Source organism: Chinchilla lanigera, unplaced genomic scaffold, assembly GCF_000276665.1.
Source record: "Chinchilla lanigera isolate Chin_1 unplaced genomic scaffold, ChiLan1.0 scaffold00004, whole genome shotgun sequence".
NCBI lineage: Eukaryota > Metazoa > Chordata > Mammalia > Rodentia > Chinchillidae > Chinchilla > Chinchilla lanigera.
This window is the reverse complement of record NW_004955405.1, coordinates 8,541,458-8,549,666: the sequence shown is the minus strand read 5'-3', so window position 1 is coordinate 8,549,666 and position 8,209 is coordinate 8,541,458. Positions and strand designations below refer to the sequence as shown.

General features: G+C 41.4%; 1 long non-coding RNA gene across 1 annotated transcript; it reads left to right on the top strand.

Moving 5' to 3' along the window:
- Positions 1-2,485: 2,485 nt before the first annotated feature.
- On the top strand, positions 2,486-6,424 carry LOC102018796. The gene is made up of 3 exons (XR_259364.1): positions 2,486-2,567; positions 3,288-3,490; positions 6,117-6,424. It is a non-coding gene; the product is annotated as an uncharacterized LOC102018796 (long non-coding RNA).
- Positions 6,425-8,209: the final 1,785 nt, after the last annotated feature.

Sequence of the window (8,209 nt, the reverse complement as noted above, 5' to 3'; positions counted from 1 at the left end):
GGTATTTACTGTATCTCTGTGTACCTGGAGGGACTATGGTCCGGTTAAGAAAATCGTTCTTTTGGGAGAGCTCACATGTCTTCACTATCTGTTGCATTGTCTGAGAAAGTCCTTTGCTATGAATAACTTTGAGGCTATTTGATGGTTCTTATCTCTCCCAAGTGAAAGATTTTATGTAAATACTTAATAATTTTTCATTGATTAGAAGCAGGAAGAAACAATTTACCATAATCTGACTGTAACCATCCTGATGGGAGGACTGACAACCATGGAAGAGAGCCCATTTGATTTTTGACTGAGAACACTTGAGTCAAGTATGATCAAGGAACCCTTCCCAGATCAGGGGGGTCTGAAGGAGGGCCCTCAAACAGCTTCCTTTGCAGCTACATTAGCCAATTGATTACCTTGAGATACTTTGTCAATTCCTTTGTGGTGTCTTTTACAATGATACTTTATGGAAGAGCTACTGATTGTCATAGAATTTCTTTTCATATGGCTATGTGGGCATGCAATGTTAGGAAAGCATAGTTTGAATCAGTATAAATATTGACTTTCTATCCTTCACTGAGTTGTAAAGCCCTGGTGAGAGTTGTGAGTTCTGTTAGCTGAGCACTAGTCCCAGGGGCAAGTGAGGAACTTTCAAGTGTCTGATGTAGAGTCATACTCTACACCCTGCCTTTGTTGTCCTATTTTCCATAAAGGAACTGCCATCACAGAAGAGGGTCAAATAAAGATCAAGAAGGGGTGTGTCTAACAAGTCTTCTCTGGTTACATACACATGGAGAATTACCTGCTTGCAGTCATGTCTTTCAACCTCAGTTTCCTCCTTTTCGGGTAGAAAGGTGGCAGAGTTTGAAGAGCTTGTCTTCATTTGGATGGCTGGTCCTTCTAGAAGTAGAGCATGGCATTTAAGAAGTGAGTTGTCTGATAGCCATAGGCTCCTATTGGAAGAAAGAAGTCCTGCCCCATTGTGAGGCATATATACAATAAGATCTTTGCCCAAGTCACCTTGGATGTCTCTGGTACCAGGAGAGCTATGACAGTCACAGCTCTAAGGCACACAAGCCATCCCTTTGCTATGTTAATGTCTAATTCATAACTCAGATACCCTACAGGTAGCTAAGCAGGTCCCTGATCCTGTGTAAGTGCTCCCAAAGCCATACTTTGGCTTTCATCAACGTACAAATTGAAGTAATGTTCTGTTGTAGGCTCAGTGCTGGAGCATTTATGAGTGCTTATTTAAACTGCTAGAATGCAGTTTAGGAATCAGGGGAAAATATGGGTATCCACCTTTTGGGGCTTCCTCTATAAGCTGATAGAGGGTTCATGCAATCTCACCATATCCTGCTATCCAAAGGAGACAAAAGCCTATAATTCCTAGGAATCTCCTTAGCTGTTTGAGAGTCTTGGGCTGTGGGAAGGAAAGAATTGGTTTAATTCTCTCTTCTCAGACTTTGGGCTTCCATAGATATGATGAGGGTCAAGTGTTTTACCTCAGGGCTGAAAAGTTGTGCCTTAGACCTAGAAACCTTATAACCTCTGTCTGCTAGAAAATTCAGCAGGACACAGGTACCTTGGCTAGAGAGCTCTTCTGAGGGGTCACACAACAGTATATCACTTACATATTGCAAGACTGTGACTTGGGAAAATTTAAAACATGCCAAGTCTGGGGAAGCAGTTGACCAGATAGATGACAACAGTCTGAATCCTTGAGGAAGCACAGTCCACGTCAATTAAGAGGACTGGTCATGAGGACTTTCAAAGGCAAAAAGAAACTGGGAATGTAGACTGGGAATGTATGGGAATACAAAAGGAGGCATCTTTTAAATCTAACACTAAAAACCAGCCTGCATCTTTTGGGATCTGAGAAAGGATCCCGGTACCACTGGGTGGATTGGCATCACTGCCTCTTACCAGTCTAAAGTCCTGCACCAGCCTCCACTCCCCATTGAATTTTTGAACTTCCAAGATCAGAGTGTTGCATGGGCTATTACAAATTTTATGTAAACCTTGTGCTCTTAAATTATCGATTACAGGCAATAGTCTTCTTTTAACTTTAGGTCTTGGTATTGTCTCTAGTGAGGAGAAGTAGTAGGATCTTTGAGATGATTTGCACTGGGCAGCTCTTATTTTTCTATATATTCTACCTTTAGTTGCCCATACTTCGGGATTTATTTCTGTCACCATAAGGGGAGGCGGCAGATCTGACCTGAGTGCATGTATATTACAGTATTCAAACAAGATAAAATAGCGGTTCCCAGTAGGGGACCTGGACTTCAAGGTATAGTTAAAAAGGAATGAGTGAAGAGAAAGCCATCCCAGTTACAGCCTAAGGGTTGTGAAAAATAGTGTGTTGTCTCCTTTCCAGTGGCTCCTTTCACTGAGATATGACAGAAGAAAGGCCAGGATTAAAAAGAAGGACCAAGAGATATGTGTCAATGTCCAGCAATAGGCTGGTTTCTTTTCCTTAGAGTCATGATTACCTGCAACTCTGTGGAGATGACAGTCTGGCCAGGAAGAGAAGGTAGAGAGTGCCCCGAGGCCCTTCAGTCTTGCTGGACCAGCTGGTAAGATGGGTCTGATCTCTGGGTCCTCTGCCTCAGACAGCAGTCAACTTCCAGTGGTCACCTTTGTAATCAGGGCATGAGTCAGGGGGCCTCTTACAACAATGGTCCCTCCTAAGGTGGCCTGGCTTTCCACAGCATAGCAGGTAACTTTAGTCATTGAGCTCTTCTTGGAGCCCCAAGAATCAGACTTAGGGTGTATTCCTTTTAACATCACAACGAAGGGAGCTGCTTTCTTGTGATCTCTTTGTTTTTGCCCTTTGGCCTCCTCCTGCTCACAATTATAAAAGCCTGAGGAGACAGTTCTCACTAAAGTATCAGGTGAGCTATCTGGAGCAAAAGCTATCATATGTAGCTTTTTCCTAATGTCTGGAACTGTCTGGTTAATAAACTTGTCTTTAAGAATAATCTGCCCTATCAAATCAGGAGCCAGGGATATACATATGTTTCATCAGTGCCTCTTATCTAAGAAGGGTTCTCATCTTTCTCCTGATGAGTAGTTGACAATTTAATTAAAACATTAATTTAATTTAAACATTAGAAACTGTTTGACCCTCACATATTGAGAAAGAGTAGTGGAATTTTCTGTACCCATGAATGGCCTGCCTACCACCTGGAGGTTTTCTCTCTTTGGAAAAAGCAGGTCCCAATGTTCCTAAACTTGATGTCAGTAGAGAATTAAAGAGGCTGTGTTAAAAGTAAAAGAAGATTATTTATTTGCAGATGGGAAAGAAGTAAAGAGATGACAGACAGCTACTCAAACCAAGCAGAGAAAATGTGAAAGCGAATTGCTCCTGCGCTCTGACCACCATAGGTTTCTTCTGCCTATGTGAGCTCCTGGGATCCATTTGGCTCCCAGGCTTGTCTTTGGCTTTAACCTTGGATTTCTTTGGCCATGTGACTTTTTCTTGTCCTTTGGTGCTGGGGTAAGACTGTGAGTGGGGGCCTTAAAGACAGATTACTTAGATTTAAGGATTAAATAAAGGGAAAGTTTGTGATTCTTATGTTAATCATACTATCTGGGACCTTTCCAGAGCTAGTTTTTTCACCTTTGTCTTCCCAGCTGCTGGAGTATAGCTGCCTTTGTGTTTCCAATTGTTGGTGTCCAGCTGACTTTGCCTTTCCAGTCTGGGTGCAGAGTCAAAGTTGTCTATTAATTTTTAATAAAGTTCAATGAGACTTTTGTTCTACCTTTTCCCTTCCTTCAGGGTCTCTGTCCCTATACTATCACTTCACACTAATGTCAACACATTTCAGAGAAGTATAAACTTAGATTATGTATATGTTTATATATTTCAAAAAATCATTCTACCAGTTGTTGAGCATCTCTTCTAAGCTCAGTTCTGCATTAGAAATAATTCTAGATATATATCATGCAAAACAAGACAGTAAGACCCCTGTATTTTTAAAGTCTCTTCCTGTTAGAAAAATCTCCTAAGTCTGTAAATGCAAAACATACACAAAGTAGTCAAGGAAGTCCAAAATGGCTTCATAAGGAGAGGGTATTTAAAGAATGGATAGATTTTTCTTTGGAGATGGGAAACAGTAATCTATGCCACAAGAAGGAAACAGCATGAACTAAGACACATATATGTCATATTTATCAGACTAATAACAAGGGTGCCTATTGTAGAATATTGGAAATAAGCCTGGAGATTTAGTGTGAGGAAAAGATTGGGAGGGATTGTAAAAGCCAGGCAGAAGAACTTAATACAGTAAGAAATAAGGAATCATTGAAAATTTCAGAGAAATAAAATGACGTGGTTAAAACAGTATTGAGGAAGAAATTGTGCCTTAAGGAAAATAATATTTATTATAGTAGGAGTAATGTTGTAATTCAAATAATATTGGGAGTATGTGTTATTCTCTAGGAGGTAGGTATACAGGGAGAATACGACCCAGATTTGGCCATTGAGAAGCATAATGGTAAAGAAAGTAAATAGTTAAATACAGTGCTGTGACCACCACAGTGGGCAATGTGGAAGAACCAGGCAGCACATGTAGCCCATCAGAGAGAGAAGACCTGGAGAAGATGCCATCCAACAGAGAGGACTAGCAGTCTAGGCAGAGCCATCTGTGCCTGGAAGATGGTCTCTGCCTAGAAGCAAGGGTAAATCTGAGGAGCACACAATCTTTTAAATGTGAGGAATATCTTTCTCATGAGGTTGTTTCTGGTAGAGGCTTTTAGCACTACCAACTAATATCTCCATTTCCACCCTACGCATCCACACATACAGATTCACAGGCATACAGACTCAGAACAGTTAGAACAGTTAGAAACAAAGGAGTGGAATGTTATAGTTTGTATGAATGTTATGGTTTGTGCCAAAAGCCTCATATGGTCACAGGGGATTAGGCTTTTCCTGGGTGGCCGAGTCTAGAGTTTGTGATTGGTTCATTGTCTAGTGCTGGGATTTGGGATATAAGTGCTACACCTGTGCTAGGGTGGGTGGTCTGCATACAATACATGGGAGGAGAAGAGGCTTGCACCTCCTGCTTTTTGCTCTTGTTGCTTCCATAACCCTAAAAAGGGGAAGTTGTGTGAGCCACCTCCCTCCTTTCCATTCAACCGTAAATACAACACCACACTAATGATTGTTCAGGTTTCAATTTAGGAGGTCACACAGATTGCTGATCGCAGTAAAGTGAAACAGTAGGAGGCACCTAGGACCAGTGGATGGCTAACCCTATAAATACTGAAAGCCTGAGTTACAAAGCTCTTTTTTGCCCACTTCGTCCTTCTGCCCATTGCTGCTTCTGCCCCCAAGACCTTCAATAAACTTGCTACACACAACAAAGTGTACACTTGGCAATTCTTTCCTTGTTGTGCACAAGAACCTGGACCATTTTGGCCAACTTAACTGTATCAGACTCACTAAAGAAACCCTCTAGGTCTTCAAACATTACATTCTTCCTACACTGCCCAGCCTAAGACAAAACTGGGAAATAACTGAAATTAATTTTTGTTGTGCTTAGGATTATCTATGTGTCAAACACTCTCACATAATAATAATATATGAGTTAGGTATTTTACAGATAAGGAAATGGTGAATCAAAATATTCTAATTCATTTGACTAATGTCACATGACCAGCAAAACATAGAGCTGGAATTTGAACCAGCTCTGCTTTCAAAATGCATGTTCCTTCCATTTCATCATGCTGCCCCCTTTAAATTTATCTCTTCACCAGTAAGATCACTTCCAGTATGATACAGCATGAGAAAGAGAGGTCTGTATTTTACCTGCTTCTCTGTAATGGCAAGGTTACCTGTTGGGTTTGGTTTCTCTCAAGGAATGTATTCCTTTCAGAGTGATAGAAAGCTAGTCAAGTATCTATGCCAATAAGCCAATAGCCATCCTTTCCAAAATATTGCAGAAACATATAAGCATGTTAAGAATCTTTAGATAAAAAAGAATTCAAAACACTTTTGACAAGATTATCCTGCTTTCTTCATGTACTTTTATGTAGATAAAATCACCAGTAATTGCCCACTCTGCCTATGCTTAGGGCTTTTCCGAATCCTCTCTAAATGCCCACTCTCTCCCTTACAGGTGTTCTCTTCCATCCTCTTGAAAGTTCACCTAAAGCCTCAACATCCTTTAGGAAATATTTCCTAACTTAATCCATCTGATTTGAATTAAGCAGTTAATTCTTACCAAGCTTGTGTAATAAAGACCTGCTCATTCAGCCTTCTGAAGAGAAAAGCTGCATTAACCAGCATGTCTATTTACTTACAGTTCATTACTAATTGATTTTCACAATGATGACCTCAGTAGGTTGCAAGATTCTGAAGTACTAAAGACTGAATAAAGTTTGCTTAATGTAGTTGGATTAGTTTTCTGTGCTGTAACTGTGGGAGACCAGACAGTAAGAATTTAGGCCTAACTGGCCTCATCTGTGAACACTAAGGAGCAAGGGGGCATAAAAACATGCTAGCATGTTGCAGTTCTAGGGAAGAGTCAACACAGCTGAGATCTGGTTGTTTACCCAGACGTGTACTATGGATGGTAGGAGGCAAAGGAATCTTGTGTTACTCTAATTGCTTGTTTCTGTGTCTCAGTGAATAAAGGCAGGGTGAGCCAATTACTTGGGGCTGTCTGTCTAAGGTAGACAAGAACCCCTTGAACCCCCACATTTTAACCCAATTCTGTGTCTCTTTGTTTTTCATCCTTGTTCAACCCTCAGTCAGGTATAAACTCATAGACTGACTCCTACACTGACAGCTGCAAATGTAATGGTCTAAAACAACCCAAAAGCTATTATCTTACAGTTCTGGAGGTCAGAAGTTCAAAATGGATCTCAGTGGGTATAATGGTTTGTGCCTGGATATCCCCCAAAATCTCATGTAGGCATGGGTGTGGACTTTCCGGGGTAGCCGAGTCTAGTTTGTGATTTGTTCATTGTCTTGTGCTGGGATTGGGGGTATATGTGCTATACCCACTCTAGGGTGGGTAGCCTGCATTCAATATAAGGGAAAAAAAGAGGCTTGCTCCTCCTCTTTGTTGCCCTTGTTGCTTTCAGTATCTTCTACCACTATGAAATGTTGCCTGTCTACCATGCCACCCTGCCTTGGAGCCAGCTGACTGGAGACTGAATCCTCCATCAACTGTGAGCTAAATAAGCCTTTCCTTCCTTAATTTTGGGCTTAAGGTATTTTGTCTTAGCAACAAGGAAAGTAAAAAGACAGAATTTGGTACCAGAAATGGGGTCATTGCTGGGGACTGTGGTTCAAGAGCCTTTGGGAATGGCTTGTGGGAAGAGTTTGGAAAGGTTCAGATATGCCACCTAAAAGAGTAGAGCTGGAGCACCTTTGCCTATTCTATATGGAACTCTTGGACAGAGCTCAGAAGACCAGAAGGCTGATAGAAATCCTGCCAGTAAGGACCAGGTTCAGGAGGTTTCTGCTGGGAAGAAGGACTGCATTGGCTGTTGGACTCCAGACAATGTGTGTTATGGCTTGACAGAAAGTTTATCTGCATTTTGCTCAGGTCCAGAGAATTTTGCAGAGACTGAGATTAAGGGTGGTGGACTAATTAATCTGGTAGGAGAAATTTCAGGGCTGTCAAATGTTGAGGTGGTGACATGGCTGTTGTTGGGGGCTTTTATCCAGGTTTCTGTTGAGAATCAAGAGTGAAAACCCCAGCAGGATGATATAAAATGTGAGTTTGGCCAGAAAGGAAACTCCAATAAAGTTGTAATCTGCAAAGGTAAAGCAGAGGAGACCTGGATTGCTCAGAAGGAAAAGGACAATAGAAGAGATGGCCTGTGGTCATCATAAGAAGCATCAGGACTCTACCCTTTGCAACCTCACCATGTTCCAGAATGGCAGTGGTCTAGAGAATTTGTTTCTCAGAATTGGATTCAGAATGCTCCATGAAAAAGCTGTGTGTGGTGGTGCACACCTGTAATCCCAGCACGCGGGAGGCTGAAGCAGGAGGATCATTACAAGTGAGCTGAAGGCTAGCCTGAACTGCATAGTGCGACCCTATCTCAAAAAGACAAAAAAAAAAAAAAAAAAAAAAAAAAAAAAAAAAAAAAAGTGAGAATGCTCAGCAATCCAGGCATTCAATCCCTGCAGCTAAGAGAGAGGGAAGCCTGGCAGCTCTTCCTACTGCGGAAGACCTTGACATTATCCATATGGTGC